Below are 18941 nucleotides of genomic sequence, written 5' to 3'. Positions count from 1 at the left end.
CTTGGCATTTCCATGTCCTTCTATCAATATATTATCCCCCCTTTCTCTGACAAAAGGAGATCATTTTTAAAAGTAAATAAGATAATGGTTAACAACCTGCATTTCAGATTTATAAAGACTGAAGCTCGAACATTTATAGCCTCTGAAACTTGACATCAGTAAATTACCATTAATATTAGTAGGAATACTCAGTTAATTATAATATCATATGCTCACTCATTCAAATTAGAAACTAGTCTCTCCAGATAAAGTTGAATTTACCAATTTAACTTAATAAAAATATGTACACATACATATATAGTTTTATTCATTTCTCACTGTCTTTATCCTTATTCTGAATTCAGGTAATATTGTCTCTTATTTATAGTATTATAAAAATCCCAAGTGAGGTACTAACTTACCAAATGCAGCCACAACATCTACGAGAAAGTTCAGCCTAATAACTCTGCCATTCTTTTAACGGAAATCCTTATATTCCTTTCTGGTGTCTACAGTAAAAGCCTGGCCTCTAAATATTTAAAACAAATTCCTCTTGCTCTTCTTTCTCAGCTTCATCTCTGGGAACTCTCCACTTTCCTCCACCACCATGATGCTGCAATACTTATATTGTAAAGTTTCATGTTTGTATTTTTTTCTTCACACTATTCCCCACATCTGGTTAGAAATTCTTATTTCCTTCAACTGGCTAAATTTTATTTCTCACCCAAGCTATACTTCCAAATGATCTGAGATGAGGTGCTTCTAAAAATACTCATGCATGTGACACACCCCAAAATAAATAACCAAATTGTTTAGAGATGAAGCACTGGTTTTGGGGTTTTCATTTCTACTTCTCTCTAGGTGATTCTCATATGTGCAGGGTTGGAAAATACTAGTATAACTAAACTGAAATAGACCTAGGCATTACTCAGCTCCATAGGGGTCACTCATTGCTTTCAGTCTGTATACTAGATTCACTGGATTTGCTTTTTCCCACCAAATTACAGAAAACCTAGGAGCAGGGATAAAAAAAAAATCACTTCTTGTTTTTGAAATATGAATCATCTCATCAGTATATTCTGTAATTTCATCTGTCCACTTCACTGATCCTCTGACTTTATTGCTTCTTGTATAGGTGGAACCTCATACTACAGTCATTTATTTATACATTAAGTTTTAAATGCCTGCTATGTGCCCAGAGGGTTCTAGGCATTGGGCCTGGAACTGGCAATATACTATGGGGAAAAATAGAAATATGTACTTAATTGTGCTTTAGCGGACCATGATAAGTATATTTATTTGATCCTTTTTATATGCAGTTAGCCTCAGAAGTTCTAGTGATTTTGACATCTTGATATTACTCATTATTATGTGATTAACTTAGCCCTGGTAACAAGTAATGAGCATGACTTTGATATTTAAGGATTAACTAAATTGAAACGTTCTAATTAGGGACACAGGTGGTGTTAACATTGTTATAACTCAGTAAACCATATGTTTCCCAGAAGAATTTTGTCAATAATCTTACAATGACATGGGCAGAATATTTATAGACCAAATTGCAATAGGACATATTTTCCTTATTATGGTCATATTACTTACATGAAGCTTGAATTCAGTCTACATGATCTTCTACACAGTTAAGGTGTCAAAATTGTTTTCTTAAAGCTCTTTCCATAGTTTCTTTATTGGGGCATGCTTAAATAAGGGTAACATTAATTTTCTTCTTTTGATTTAAAGATTTTTGTAATCTCTTCCAAATTCAACTTTTTTCTAGTTTACATCTTCCTTTTTTCTATTCTTGGTTATTAGCATGATCACAAAAAAATTGGGTAAAGAGGGAAATGACTCTCAAAACCTTAAGGTAGCTAATTTTATTTATTTTGACTTATTTATAATTATTCCTGGAAATAAAGATTGGCCAGTAACAGAATTAAATAATGCTTTCAAAGAATATAGTAAAGGCTATATTTTCTTTTCCTTGCTCTTACAAGGATGAGATTTTCCACAAAGTTCAAGAGAGACTATATTTGTCATGACCTGTGGATTGTAAGTTGGGTCACCGCAACCAGATGAATAGTGTTTATTCTACAGAGTAGATATAATAATTTTATTTTCCCCATCTAATCAAGATATTGAGAAAATAAAGTTCAGTAACTGATAATACATTTTCTCTCTATCTCTACCACCCAAATTGATAGATAGCTATCTCTCTCCAGAGATACAGATATACAGATATCTCTCTATACATCTACATAGATAATCTCTATGTCTTGATCTCTCTATATATACATTTATGTATGGATATATTGATCTCTGTCTTTATATATGTAGGTGGATATAGATAGATAGGTACTGACATTGGTGGGTAAATAGGGAGATAAAATTATATAGATACTATTTGTAAACCTATTATCAATAATTAAGAGCCTATAAATACTTATATATCCATAGTGTCCAGAAGAGAACCTTGTTGCTAAAATATAAAGGTGTATTTTCAAAGCTTCCACCTGCTGCTGCTTTAAGTGGGTAGTATTACTAGATGTGTTTTCTATTGATAGCATGTAGATCTAATTGAATACCACTGTTTGTCATGGAAAATATTAGCCTTAATATTATCAAAGAATATCCACTTTCTTAAAATATGTATCAGCTATATTTTCATATTTGGTATAGAAAGTTTTTTCTTAATACCATCTTTAAAAAATACTTGCCTCTATCTAACTTTATCTGTATGACTTGTATTAAACTTATGCAATATTAATCATTACATTTATAAAGCTACTGATCATTCCATTAGGCAACACTTGGGATCTTAATGTGTAGCTGCCATTTAAAAAGATATATATTTACATGGACGAACTCATTCAATTACCTCAACAAGCCAAATTTATAGACCAGGGATCTAAGTACAAATAAATGAGGTCATACACATAGAAAGTGGTAAGAGTTGGAACTGATTACTCCCAGCAAATTACTTTCCAAGGCAGGATTGTTGCTATCAATTTAGAGTACCCATAAAGGCTAGACCATTTTTCTTGATTAAAATATTGTAACAGTTTACTACTATCAAGAAAATCTTAATTAAGCAAGAAAAAAGTTGAATATGAACATGTTTTTACTATAGAATTTTCAAAATATGTACATCTCTACATTTTATTAGTTTAGAAATCTGACATAGGCCAAATAGATTCAACAAATCTGAAGTGTTTTACACACATTATAAAGCAACATTTTATAGAACAATGTATGCATCTTTTCTCAATTTTAACATGAAAATCCCTAAATATCTATGTGACAAAAGTGTTTCAACATTTTTGAAAGCAAAATTGGCAGAATTAAGAGGTAAAACAGATCAAGACGATGGTTTAAGGTTTTAAAAGTACTTCTTACAGTAACTGATAAAACTGATAAATGAATATCAGTAACAATATAGACAATGTGAGCAGAACTGTCAACCAAACTGGCCAAATTGACATTCATGGAACAGTATAAGCAACTGTCAAAGAGTATATTTTTTGTTTCTACAGACTGATATTCACCAAGGTAGACTAGCTGCTGGGCCAAATAATAATCAAATAACAAATCAATAACTCCATTAAACTTTAAATGATTGAAATATAACAGTCCATGCTCTGATTACTATCTAGTTAAATTGCATATCAATAGTGATAATATATTAGCATATCATTGAATTTTTCAATTAATCAACACACATATACGAACAGTGAATCAAAAAATAAAACACCAGAGAAATTTTAAAACATTTCAAGTTGAGTAATGAAAATACAGACTATCTGAATTTGTGAGACCAGATTAAGCATTGCTTAGATGAAAATTTTTACTACAAAATCCCCATATTGGAAAAAGAAAATGTTTAAAAGCAATGATAGATGTTTCTACATTAAGAAAGTTTTTAAAAGAGCAACTTACCCCATAGTAAATGCAAGGAAAGAAATAATAATGATGAAAGCAGTCATAAAGAGAATAGAAGGAAGAATCTTTTTAAGTGAAAACAAAGGCAAATGGTTGTTATTTGGAAAGGGAAATAAAGTTGGTAAATTCTTTACAAGACTACTAGGTAAACAAGTGATAACACACACAAGTTATCAATAGCAGGAATAAATGAGAGAACATCATTAGACAGATGTACAGACATTAAAACAGATCCTTCAGACATTAAAAGGAGAATAATGGGGATTTCTGAACAGCATTAAATCAATAAAATAGATAACATATTTAATGGATGAATTTATAAAATTTGAGAAATAATTTCAAAAGCTTTAGAAAAACAATGTCCCAAAACTGATTCAAAAAACTAGAATTTCTGATTAAACTTATACCTATTAGACATTTAATTTTTATCCATAAACCTTTCTACAAAGAGTATATTAAAATGACTTTACAGATTTAATTCTAAATGAGAGAATACTTAACTCATTTTTGAGGACAGCACATCTCTGACACCCAAGTCTGACATAGATGTTGCAAGAAAATTACAGACCAATATCGCATTTGAAGACAAATACAAAGATCCTCCACAAAACAGCATCATATACGGCAATGTATCATTGTTCAGTTAAATGTATACCCAGGAATACAATATTTCTTCAGTATTTGAGAAGCAGCATGATTCACCACAGTAACAGAATAAAGGAAAAGTAACTCACAAAGCCATCTCAATAGGTGCAAAGAAAGCATTTGCAATACTAAAAACATATTCATGAGTTTCTGAAAACATATTCATGAGTTTTAAAAATCAGTCAACTATGAATAGAACAACTACTTTTTAAAAAAATTTTATTGAAGTATAGTTGATTTACAATGTTGTGTTTAATTTCTGCTGTATAGCAAAGTGACTCAGTTATACATATATATATTCTTTTTTATATTCTTTTCCATTATGTTTTATCACAGGATATTGAATATAGTTTCCTGTGCTATACAATAGGACCTTGTTGTTTCTCCATCCTATATATAATAATTTGCATCTGCTAATTCCAAACTCCCAGTTCTTCCCTCCCTTACCCCCACCTTGGCAACCACAAGTCTGTTGTCTATATCTATGAGTCTGTTTTTGTTTCGTAGATATGTTCATTTGTGTCATATTTTAGATTCCACATATAAGGGATATGATATGGCATTTGTCTTTCTTTTTCTGACTGACTTTGCTTAGTATGATAAACTCTAGGTCCATCCATGTTGCTGAAAGTGGCATTATTTCATTCTTTATAATGGCTGAGTAATATTCCTTTGTAAGTATATAACGCATCATCTTTATCCATTCATCTGTTGATGGATATTTAGCTTGTTTCCATGTCTTGGCTATCGTAAATAGTGCTGCAATGAACATAGGGGTGCATGTATCTTTTCAAACTATACTTTTGTCTGGGTATATGCCCAGGAGTGGAATTTCTGGATCATGTGGCAACTCTATTTTTACTTTTTTGAGGAACCTCCATACCGTTCTCCATAGAGGATGCACCAATTTACATTCCTACCAACACTCTAGGAGGTTTACCTTTTCTCCACACCCTCTCCAGCATTTATTATTTGTAGACTTTTTAGTAATGGCCATTCTGATTGATGTGAAGTGGTGCCTCGTTGTAGTTTTGATTTGCATTTCTATAATAATTAGCAATGATGAACATCTTTTCATGTGCCTATAAGCCATCTGTATGCCTTCTTTGGAGAAATGTCTATTTAGGTCTTCTGCCCATTTTTCGACTGGGCTGTTTGGGTTTTTTTGTTACTGAATTGTAGGAGCTGTTTGAACATTTTGGAAATTAAACCCTTGTTGGTCACATCATTTGCAAATATTTTCTCCCAGTCCATAGGTTGTATTTTCATTTTGTTTATGGTTTTCTTCACTGTGCAAAAGCTTGTAAGTTTGATTAGGTCCCCTTTCTTTATGTATGATTTTATTTCTATTGCCTTGGAAGACTGACCTAAGAAAACATTGGTATGATTTATTTCAGAGAATGTTTTGCCTGTGATGTCTTCTAGGAGATTTATGGTGTCATGTCTTATATTTAAGTCTTTAAGCCATGTTGAGTTTATCTTTGTGTATGGTGTGAGGGAGTGTTCTAGCTTCATTGATGTACATGCAGCTGTCTGACATTCTCCACACCACTTGCTGAAGAGACTGTCTTTTCTCCTTTGTATATTCTTGCCTTCTTTGTTGAAGATTAATTGTCCATAGGTGTATGGGTTTATCTCTGGACTCTATTCTATTGCATTGATGCATATGTCTGTTTTTGTGCCAGGACCATGCTGTTTTGATTACTATAGTTTTGTAGTATTGTCTGAAGTCTGGGAGGGTTATGCCTTCTGCTTTCTTTTTCCTCAGGATTGCTTTGACAATTCTGGGTCTTTTATGGTTCCATATAAATATTAAGATTATTCTAGTTCTGTGAAAAATGTCATGAGTATTTTGATAGGTATTGCATTAAATCTGTAGATTTCTTTGGGTAGTATGGCCATTTTAACAATACTAATTCTTCCAATTCAAGAGCATGGGATATCTTTCCATTTCTTTGTGGCATCTTCAATTTCCTTTATTAATGTTTTGTAGTTCTCAGCATATAAGTCTTTCACCTCCTTGGTGAGATTTACTCCTAAATAATCTTTTTTTGTGTGATTTTATGTTCCCTTTCTGATATTTCATTGTTAGTGTAAAGAAATGCAACTTACTTCTGTATGTTAATCTTGTATCCTGCTACCTTGCTGAATTCATTTATCAATTCTAGTAGTTTGTGTTGAGTTTTTGGGGTTTTCTATATAGAGTATCAGGTCATCTGCATATAATGACAAGTTTACCTCTTCCCTGCCAATTTGAATACAGTTTATTTCTTCTTCTTGTCTGATTGCTGTGCTTAGGACTTCCAATACTATGTTGAAGAGAAGTGGTGAGAGTGGGCATCCTTGTCTTGTTCCAGATGTTAGCAAGAAGGTTTTCAGCTTTTCAGCATTGAGTATTATATTGGCTGTGGGTTTATCATAAATAGCTTTTATTATGTTGAGATATGTTCCCTCTATATCTACTTTCATAAGGGTTTTTATCATGAACTGATGTTGAATTTTATCAAATGATTTTTCTGCATCTATTGAGATGATCATATGGTTTTTATCTTTTCATGATGTGGTGTATCACATTGTTTGATTTGCATATGTTGAACCATCCTTGTGACCCTGGGGTAAATCCAGCTTGGTTGCAGTATATGATCATTTTTATGTGTTGTTGGATTTGGTTTGCTAATATTCAGTTGAAAATATTTGCATCTATATTCATCAAAGTTATTGGCCTGTAATTTTGTTTTTTGGTAGTGTCTTTGGTTTTGGTATCAGGGTGATGATGGCTTCAAAGAATGTCTTTGGGAGTGTTCCTTCCTCTTTAATATTTTGGAAGAGTTTCAGAAGGATCAGCATAAGTTCTTCTTTGTATGTTTCGTAGAATTTACCTATGACTCCATCTGGCCCTGGACTTTTATTTGTAGGGATTTTTTTTTTTTTTTTTTTTTTTTTTTTTACCGTACACGGGCCTCTCACTGTTGTGGCCTCTCCTGTTGCAGAGCACAGGCTCCGGATGCACAGGCTCAGCGGCCATGGCTCACGGGCCCAGCCACTCCGCGGCATGTGGGATCTTCCCGGACCAGGGCACGAACCCGTGTCCCCTGCATCGGCAGGTGGACTCTCAACCACTGCGCCACCAGGGAAGCCCGGGATTTTTTTTTTTTAAATCACAGATTCTATTTCACTTCTAGTGATCTGTCTGTTCAAATTATCTATTTCTTCTTGATTCTGTTTTGGTGGGCTCTATATTTCTCAAAAGTTGTCCATTTCTTCTAGGTTGTCAAATATGTTGGCATACAATTGTTCATAGTGTTCTCTTATGGCTTTTGGTATTTCTGTGATATCAGTTGTGATTTCTCCTCTTTCATTTCTTATTTTGTTTATTTGGGACTTCTCTCTTCTTGGTGAGACTGACCAGAGGTTTGTCAATTTTGTTTACCCTTTCAAAGAACCAGCTCTTGCTTTCATTGATTTTTTCTATTTTTTAATCTATTTTATTTTTTCCTCTCTTATTATCTCCTTCCTTCTGTTGACTTTAGGTTTTGTTTGTTCTACTTTTTCTACTGCTTTTAAGTGGTAGGTTAGATTGTTTGAGATTTTTCTTGTTTCTTAAAGAAGGTCTGTATTGCTATGAACGTCCCTCTATGCAGTGCTTTTGCTGCATCCTATAGATTTTGCATGATTATGTTTTCATTGTCATTTGCCTCAAGGTGGTTTTTTTTACTTTTTTCTTTGATTTCATTGTTGACCCACTGTTTTTTTAGTAGCATGTTGTTTAGTGGTTTAATTTCCATATAATTGGTTTTTTTCTCATTTCTTTTTCTGTGGTTGACTTCTAGTTTCATGCCATTTTGGTCAGAAAAGGTGGTTGAAATGATTTCTATACTCTTAAATTTGTTGAGGCTTGTTTCTCTGCCCTAGTATGTGGTCAATCCTAGACAATGTTCCATGTGCACTTGAAAAGAATGTATATTCTTTTTTTGGATGTAATGTCCTGAAATTTCAATTACATTACTGTTCTATTGTATCATTTATGTTCTCTGTTGCCTTACTGATTTTCTGTCTCAAAAATCTGTCCATTGATGTGAGTGGGGTGTTAAAGTATCCTACTATTATTGTATTCCTGTCAGTTTCTCCCTTTATGTCTGTTAGTATTTGTTTTATGTATTTTGGTGCTCCTATATTGGGTGTATATATGTTGATGAGTGTAATATCCTCTCCTTGTATTGATCCTTTGGGCATTATAGTGTCCTTTATCTTTCTTTATAGCCTTTGTTTTAATGCCTGTTTTGTTTGATATGAGTATTATGACTCCCACTTTCTTTTCATTTCTGTTTGCATGAAATATCTTTCTCCATTCCCTCACTTTCAGTCTATGTGTGTCCTTTGCCCTAAAGTGGGTCTCTTGTAGGGAGTATATTGTAGGCTCTTGTTTTTTTATCCACTCTGCCACTCTGTGTCTTTTGATTGGAGCATTGATTCTATTGGCATTTAAGGTAATTATTGATAGATATATATTTATTTCCCCTTTAATCTTGTTTTTCCATTGATTTTATATTTCTTCTTTGCCCCTTCTTGTTTTTCCTTTTGTGCTTCAATTTGTATTATAATTATGTTCTCTTCTTTTTGGTTTCTGTAAATCTATTGTATGTTTTTGATTTGTGCTTACCCTATTTTTCAAGTATAGTATTCCCTTCCTACATCTACTTGCCTTAGACTGGTAGTCATATAGACTCAAACATATTCTAGAAAAAAAATCTATATTTTATTACTCTTCTCCCCCACACTTTATAATTTTGATGTCTTCTTTTACATCTTCTTGTATATCCTTTTGCTGTTCATTGTGGTTATCATTGCTTTCACAGAATTTTTTTGATATTTTTTAATCTGTGTACTGGCTTATTTAAGTTACTTACTTTTCAATTGTGATTTTCTCTTTCCTATAGATTCCTACTTCTTTTCTATTTAGAGAAGACCTTTCAATATTTCCTTTAGGATAGGTTTAATATTGCTGTATTCTTTTACTTTTTGCTTGTCTGAAAAATTCTTTATCTCTCCTTCTATTCTAAATGATAATCTTGCTGGGTAGAACATCCTAGGTTGCAGATTTTTCCCTTTCAGTACTTTGAATATATCTTGCCACTCCCTTCTGGCCTGCAACATTTCTGTAGAGAAATCAGCTGATAGCTTTATGGTTCTCTTGTAATTAACTCTTTTTCTCTTGCTGCCTTAGAATCCTCTTTAAATTTTGCCATTTTTATTATAATATGTCTTGGTGTAGGTCTGTTTGGGTTTACCTTGTATGGGACCCTCTGTGCTTCCTGTACTTGGATAGCTGTTTCCTTCTTTAGGTTTGGGAAGTTTTCAGCCATAATTTCTTCAAATACATTTTCAATCCCCTTTTCTCTTTCTTCTCCTTCTGGGATCCCTATTATCAGTAGAGTGTCCTGCTTTATATTATCCCAAAAGTCTCTTATATTGCTTTCATTTTTTATCATTTGGCTTTCTGTCTGCTGTTCTGATTGGGTGATTTCCATTATTCTATCTTCCAGGTCACTTATTCCTTCTTCTGCATTATTCATTCTGCATTCATTGCCTTTAGTTCAGCTTTCATCTCTGGAAATAAATTTTCTAACTTTTCTTGACTCGTCCTTATAGTTTATAGTTCCTTTTTACAGTAATTTGCATTTCTGTTAATAGCCTTTCTAAATTCCTTCAGTATTTTTATTATCTCCTTTTTGAAATCAATGTCTATTAGACTGAAGAGGTCTGTTTCATTGTTTATTTTTTCAAGAGAATTCTCTTGATGTTTTAATTGAGAATCGTTCCTCTGATTCTTCATTTTACTTTTTTTCTCTTGCTCTATGAGTTTAGGAGAAACAGTTATCTACTGTGATCTTGGGGGACTATTTTTATGTGGGAACATCCCTGTGTCACCTGCATGGGTTTAATATATTTGGTGTGAAGGCCGTTTTTAATATAGATGCCTTGCCACCTTTTTCCTCAGTATATGCTGGCCATTATCCCCTTGATAGGAGGTGTGACTGGTGTTGTGGTGACCAGGTCCTGCACTGGAGGTTGAGCAGGTCCTCCCCTTAGCTCTGTGGTTGTCACTGCCTTGTCAGGCGCAGGATCTGTTCCCAAGGTGTTGGAGTAGAAACCCCAGATCTGTTTCTGAGCTGTGTTTGTGAGCTGCAGTGTGAGGTAGGCAGGATTGGATCACACAATGCCTCATGTCTCTCAGGCACTGTTTCCACAAGGCCACCAGTGCAATGCGCTGAAGTCAGGTCCATGGACTGCAGTAGTTACGAACCTGGACCCACTCTGGGAGCTATGGAGGCAACTCAGACCCAGGCCCAGGCCAGCCCCCCGTGTGCATGCACCCACAAAGCCCACAGCTGCTAAGGCCAGCTCTGTCCCAGCTGCAGGAGCACCCATTGTCTATTTGGTTGTCCCACAGGTGATGAATTTACAAAGCCAGAGGCAGAGGTGTAAATCCATAGTGCACGCAGCCATGTTGAGAGATTTCAGCCCTGCTTCCTGAGTCACACAGCCCCTGGGGCTCAGCTGTGGTTTCAACCCCACCTCTGTGAGTGGGCAACCCACTGATGCCTGCTCCCAGGGCCCGCTGAGGTGGTGGTTGGAACAGGAACCCTCCTAGGAGGCAGCTGGGGTGCACAGGGCAGTGACACGTGCATCCACGTAGGTCTCTCTCTTTTCTGCCTGCCATAGATAGTGGGCTGCATTCTGCAGAAGGAGCAAAAGGAGCCTCTGAAGCTCCTTTTCTGTCCTGGCTGATCTCCCTGCCAGTGAGGGGGCTTCCCAGAGTGTGGTAACCTTCCCTCTTTTTCAGCTCCCTCCCAAGTGTGCAGGTCCCGTCCTGCTTCCTCTTTTTTTTCCTGTCATCCTACCTGGTTACGTAGAGATCTTTCTTGTCCTTTCAGGTATTTGAGGTCTTCTGCTGGTGTTCAGTAGGTGTTCTGTGAGAATTGTTCCATTTGTAGGTGTATTTTTGATGTATCTGTGGGAGGAAGTGAGTTCCACGTCCTACGACTCCACTGTCTTGAGTGGAGCACTACCTTTCAATTTGATAAGTCATTTATGAAAAACCTAGAACTAGTATATATTTAATGTTGAAGGACTGAACAATTTCATTCTAAGTTTTGCAACAGGGCAAAGATGCCCCACTCTAAAACTGTCTTCAAACCATATGATAATCTTTGTAAAAAAAAAAAAACCAAAATCAAACTGAAAGAAATCTAAATATATACAATAAAGTAAAGTGATCATGGCAAGATTCAAAATAAAAGAGCAATAGATATTTTTTAATCGCAGTTTTAGACACCATGGACAAAATATTTCAATATAAAATTAACATAATGACATCATTTACAGTAGTATCAAAATCAAAATACTTAGGAATGAATTTGACAAAATAACTAAACTATAAATTACAGCTAGCTATGAACTACTTACTACTCAATAGACGAGTAACCTTGAAAAATTAAAATTTAAATAAACAGATTATTGAACTACATACATAGCTTGGAAGACTTTATAGCTTCGTTTCAATCCCAGTCATAATCTCAGCAAGAAATTTTGTAAACTTGACAAACTTTACAATTTATTGGAAATGCCATTTACCTAGAATAGCCAGAAGTATTTTGAAAAATAATTTAAAGGTGGTCAGACACTTACCTTTTCACTTTCAAGACTTACTATAAAACTGTAGTAATCATGGCATTGGCATGAGAGCATTTTATTGTATTTGACTTATATTAAAATATTTAATTAAAAATCTAAAGAATATGGGCTTCCCTGGTGGTGCAGTGGTTGAGAGTCCACCGGCCAATGCAGGGGACACGGGTTCGTGCCCCGGTCCGGGAAGATCCCACATGCCGCGGAGCAGCTGGGCCCGTGAGCCATGGCCGCTGAGCCTGTGCGTCCGGAGCCCGTGCTCCACAACGGGAGAGGCCACAACAGTGAGAGGCCCGCGTACCTCAAAAAAAAAAAAATCTAAAGAATAGTGATGTGTAATTACGGTGACAGCTTCTCTCTCCTATAATCTAGCAAAGTATCATTCCTTACATTTAAAACATGTCAGAAATATTATGTTTCATCTGAAAGGCATATTCTTGCTGGGATGGGTAAATTTTGATGTTTCCCTTTAATAACTATTTTCCCACCATTGTATTGTGCTTCTCGAATAACACTAAAAATGAGGCTGACAGAGACTCTTGCCTTCCTGTCCTCCAAACATTCATTTGCAGTTCATACTTCCTTGTGTCCTCATCCACCAATGATATACCGGTTGGACAAAGAATTAATGATCCTCAGCACTACAAGCTGTAAGCAGCATATGGAGACTGAAGAGAGCAAAAGATTTTGATAACAGGGCGACTTAAAGAACGTGCTGAAACTGTGGCCAGAGCAATAACCAACTCTTTTCTCTGTAGCCCGAGGGGGGGAAAAATTCACTTTTTAAAGTAAAATTTTAAATTTTACTGTAACTTGTATGTTATATCAAGATGAAGTAGAAACAGCCAACCTCTCAGGCCATAGAAGATGATTTAATCAGGAAAAGACTGAATTGTGAAATGAGTCTACTTTCAGTTCTTATCTAACTCATGTACTTTGTGAAGTTTTTCTCCCATACCCTTAGACCCGGTCTCTCAGGTTTCCAAATGTTGCTGCTACCAGATTGCTACAGAGACTGTTTTTTTGCCCCAGGTCCCTTCATACTGTCCTCATTCCACAGCTGCAGGTTCTGACCATCTGGCAGGCTCCTTCTAAATAGTATCAGTGTGTCATCTGTCACATCTCACATCCCCTGAGGATATCTTGAACAATTGCTCATCCTAAGCAATAATCACACCTCTTAAGGCCAAGAACAAGTTGTTTATATATCTGCACTGCCCCCAGCATTATCTATGCATTTAAATTGAAAACTTAAATAAGCATTCTACAGCTAGCTATTAACTGCTACTCAATAGACCAGTAACCCCTAGGTGTGTCGGCCAGATAATATTAATGCAAACTACAAGAAACCATCCCAGGTTATTTTGTTCTGGTGGGCATTAATCAAGAAACGTGATATATCGCTTCGGGTACAGAGATGAATTATGTGGAAATGTTAGGACATCTTTGTATAACAGGCTTCCCCTTCAAGTGACGTCTTCTTTTGAGCAATGAAAGTGTTGAGTAATGAGCACAGATTTCATGGAATTTTAAGAGAGAAAATTAAACTTAGAAGCCAATCGTGTCCAAATGTCCTCACCTAGTTCTCTCCTGTATAATCGAGCAAACCATTAAATCTGACCTCGTGTGACCTTCTAAGAACTTTATAAATATAATATTGTATTGAGAATGAAAAGGTGTTCTAGCAAATCTATGAATAAAGAGAATAAGTTCTTAAACACCCCCAGATAATACTGATGACATTTTGCACAGGGTTGATATGGAAGCAGAGGTGTGAGGTTTGAGAAACCACTGGTGATAGCAGTAAAGCATCTAACCTAAAAGCTCTGACCCCCTTGGTAGAATGAATGTCGTATCAGAACAGAAAAAGTAAATATGTGTGTACATATATGATTACATATGTCTACATGTTGTGCTTTAACAGAAATGGTACTTTTCAACAATGGATTCTTTTCCACCAGAATTACTCATATTTGATTTTAAAACTAAATGCCAACAATTTGCTACTTGGTTTGCATCCCCTTGCCAAATTCATTGCCTATAAAATGAGTTGCAGGCTGCACAGAGGGGGCGCTTTCCAGTTGTGTCTTCCTTTGCCACAGCCACAGCCATCACACACATACACACAGGCCCACACCAATGTATCTTCCATCTCCCTAGCCGACAAAACCTTCTTCAGGGTAGATTCTCCAATTGCTGAGTCTGAATTGAGCACGGTAGAGACAGTGGTGCAGGCGGTGGAAATGTCTTCATCATGAGATGACAGGAGTAAAAATATTTTCTGTGTATAAAACGCTTTTTTAAACAGAAGGCAGAATATCTATAATTGTAATCCATTTACTCATTATAAAATATTTTGTAATTAGGAATTGAGTAACAAAATATTTTTAATTTTGCCAATGAATGTAGGTATCATTAGCCGGATTATGGGAAAGGAGAATTACATGTCGAAGCTATTTTGCAGCATTAAAATCCTCCCTTTGGAGGTCAATCCTTAATTTCATGAATATTATACTTGATTTTATAACTCCCCATCAGTGATATGATCCGAGGTCTTGGTGATAGCATTAGGCAATATGGCTTTGTGTGTAGCCACATTACCACAATTATGCAAAGACTACATTGTCTAATCTTCCAGTTTCCTAAGTCAGTTCATCTTGAGTGATCTTTTATGTAGCTATGAGTGTGGTCACTTTAGTCACTGAAAGATGTCTCCTATTTTCAGGAACTTTGTTGAAATATTATTTGCAATATTATTCAGACTTGATGATATAAAACACAAGTAAATTATTCATAAAAAATAACAAAAACAAAAAAGCAACACTATCCATATGCATATGTCTGCAATCAGTTTGACCTATGAAAGTAGAGGTCAGAAAACTGAAAGTAGAGTTGGCTGTCATTCACATAAAGTGTTGTACTATTTGGACTCTTGGAGCCACTCTTTTATTTATTAGATAGAATCCATAGATAGAAGAAAGAAATGGTGGAATACAGTTCTAGTAAAGAATATGTGTATTTACTGGAAGATAGAATAGAAATAAAAAAAATAAAGAAATGAGGGAAATAGTTTTCAGAAGAAATAGAAGAGGGGTCAATCATAAACCTAGGCAGGTAAGCATTTAAAAAAAAAAACCAAAAATATATGGTTCATGGGGTGGAATACCAGGTTGAAAGTGAAGTGATAGGACTTGAAAAATGTCATTATCGTTGGTGTCTGTTTTCAGTTGTCCTTCATAAACCATAGAATAAATTCACCACTGAATGTTAATAACACCTTACCATCTACCTTCTGGTAACACCAAACACAAATCTAGGTAATCGCATTTCCTTAACGGTGCACTTATTGGTTTTTCAATGTCATGTTCTTAAGTGCTATACTATGTTGGAATTTCCTGTTGAACAGAGCTATAGCCTTTTGAAACAAATTGTTTCATGAGAGCAGAGACGTAGACTGGAACCAAAATAACAGTTTACTGATGGTGATAAAAATTGAAAACAGGTTGCAAGAAATAAATTTGGACACCTAAAGATATATTTCTATACTCTTACCCAAATCCTCATAATGAAACTGGAAAACATGGGGCAAATACACATTATTTCCTATGGAGAATAAAGAATTATTTTACATACATACCTGTGTACATACACAAATATGAAAATATATATACATAGTATAAATTGAAAATGTCATAAATATATTAATTTTATAAACATAATGAGGGATCTTAAGGACAAGGCAAATGGAAAAAGCTATTCACTAATTCATAATAAAATATTATTAAATATTGTATCCTTCTGCAATATTAATTACATAATCCCTCAATTGTAAGATGCACATTTTCCCATATCTTTATGTATCTGTAGGTAGGACACATCTTAAGTTCAATGGCATATTAAAATTGTCATTGGCAGGTGATAGTCACAATGACACCAGTGTCACAGCCTGCATATGGGGGAAACCTTACTATTTTTGTTAGTGTGACTAGACACCCTCAGCCATTTGAAATTTCAATCAACAATAATTTAAGGATTATTTGAAGAGAAACCATGAGTCTTGCCTACTGTCCTGCAAACATTTCATTGTCACATTTAGAGGAGGTAAAAAATCAGGATCTCAAAAATTGGGGGACAGATATAAATGTATTGGGGAGAAAAAATCTCAGCTATTATAAAACATTTTTTTTAATGCCATACCACTAACAGTACTGACAGCACAGAGGAGGATATGGAATGGAAAACAGACGTTAAAAACTTTAGGAGAAAAATTATTTGGAAGAGTTGGATTCTATAAGTGAAAAAATATATGAGTTGATTATATTATAGAAATCTATGTCTAAATATAAATGAGTTATTTTGTAAATAAGTCATAAGAAAGCACCATGTTATAGATAATTGTCATTTTTGTCCCTTTTTTCAATAATCTTAGCCCTACATAAAATAATTGTGTATTTTAAAATGATGGTATCTAAGATTTGATAAAACGTGTCTAACAGCCTAGAATTTTTCACTCAGGACAAAATGGTGTTTTAAACTCATAAGTACAAATGTAGTAGTCAAAAAGCAAGAAGAAGAGTATCAACTGAAGAGAAAACACAACCTAAAAGTTGCATATTAAGTTTTATTTGGATGTCTTACTGAATACTATAGCCTGGGAGACAGGCCTCTCAGGTATCTCTTTGGAGCAGTTCCTTAGAGTTAAGGGAGGAGTCAGGAGTTTTTTGCTGGGGGGAAAAAAACATGTAGTTGAAGATCAAAAGATTACTGCTAATCACAAAGAACAGACATCTCAAGTTAATAATTTTAGTGCTTTTCTATGTAGAGGAAGATGCAAGATTCTGGATTCATTGGAACTATTCCTTAGATATGAAGCTTAACTATCTAGGGCCAGTATCCAAAGTCCAGAATGCTTCCTGTTTGTCTCCATCCTGAATTCCTTTCAGGGCATACCATGGGTGGAAGGGAGCAGCTGTAGTGGCTGATGGCTTGATCCTTGTAGAAGAAAGATAGGCAACATTCTTTCTTTACTGGAATGGCAGGTAACAATCCCTGTCTGCAAGAGAAGTCAGAAAACTATTATCCTGCACTAAAATGTTTCCAGTTTTTAACTAAAGTTAAAAGTTGTGAAGTTTGAAATGGATAACATTTTATGTTGTATTTTAAACAGTTATATTGTAATATGGGTATGAGAATTTCTTGTACTAATTATATTGAATTATGGTTATTTTCATCAATTACCTATTTTTCAGGGGCATTGGGAGACTACCTGTTAAAAAATTTAATTTTTGTTACACCACCTGAAGTTTAATTACAGCTAGCCGCTCAATAACCTGTTGTTTTATTACAATGTTTGCAAATTTCATTTTAAGAAATTAATACATCCAAGTCTCAGAATCAGCAAATAGTATTGCAATACAATTCACATGTTAATGTAATATTTATATAGTAATATAAGAACAGATTTAACATAATTTATAGATATAACTCCAAGAAGCTAATGATATTTGAATCATCTAAAATAATTATATATGCACATGTATGTCTTCAGGTGGAACTTCTTTTTCTTTTGTCATTTTTAACTAATATTTTTAAAGTTTTTTACTGGTTCATATTTAATCCCAGTTAATTAATGTTTATTTTTAAATCACTGTAAGAAGAAACACTGCTTTTTGCATATAGTTTAAGTCTAACACCTGCCAATTATTTATATATATACACTTAATTTTAGCTCCAATTATGCCAACTTCTTGAGAAAATTGCTTGTAAAAGGTATCACTGGCACTTGAAAATCAAGGGAAGACTCAACCCTAAAATATTCATTAACCCACTGGTTAAATTTCAGAGAATAGTTTGAAAACTTTTACTAGATCAATTTGTTATTTTCAGAATAACCTAGGTAATTACTATAGCGGAGAAAATTTGGCACCCCAAAATGTCTGTTTGGCATGTGAATTATTTTGAGCTGAAAACAAGGCCAAACAGACTCAGGAAGAGACTTTGACCTTTCCCCTAACTGCCTAAAGAATGTAGATAGAGGACTTGTTCCAGGAAGGGAGCTAACACCGTACATAAGTATAGGATGAGCTAGGTGTTTAGACAGGGAAGAGTCTATCAAAATTTATTTAAAATTCCTATGTCCCATTGTCTTTGTATGGCCCACCAAACGCTTATTTACGGAACACTTGCTTATGAAATATTTGCTTTTCCATCTCCTTGTGAATTCCCTTCCTTCCCAAACCACTGCCCCCAACATCTTTTGTCTTTAGCTCAAGATGGTATTTAAGGTATTTCAGTCATTTTGGTGAGTTACTCTGGAATTTTTCTGGGTCTCTCCAAAGTATGTATGTTATTAAGCTTTTGTTTGACTTTCTCCTGTTAAACTCTGTCACATCAATTTAAGTCTTAGACCTGCCAGAAGAATCCAGAAGGGTAAAAGAAAATTTCTTTCTCCCCAACATTACCTTTCTAGAAATTTTTGAAGGATTTTGAAGGGCAAGACTAACGGCAGGTCAAGCTGAAAGTAATCGGAGTTCCCTGTCTGTGTTTCTGTTACCGAACTCAGGTTCAGCTGCTCACTGCTTGAAAGCCAATATTCGGAAAGACAAGTGTTGGTTGGAAACAAAAGTTTGCTTTCTTCAGGAGGCTGGCAACCTGGAGAGAAGGCAGACTCATGTCCAAAAATCAACTCCATG

Source organism: Delphinapterus leucas, unplaced genomic scaffold (genome assembly GCF_059928025.1).
Source record: "Delphinapterus leucas isolate spDelLeu-1000000601 "Yukka" unplaced genomic scaffold, BTC_Dleu_Yukka2 spDelLeu_asBTCV2_sq49, whole genome shotgun sequence".
NCBI lineage: Eukaryota > Metazoa > Chordata > Mammalia > Artiodactyla > Monodontidae > Delphinapterus > Delphinapterus leucas.
The sequence above is the reverse complement of the archived record's forward strand: the minus strand, read 5'-3'. Positions refer to the sequence as shown.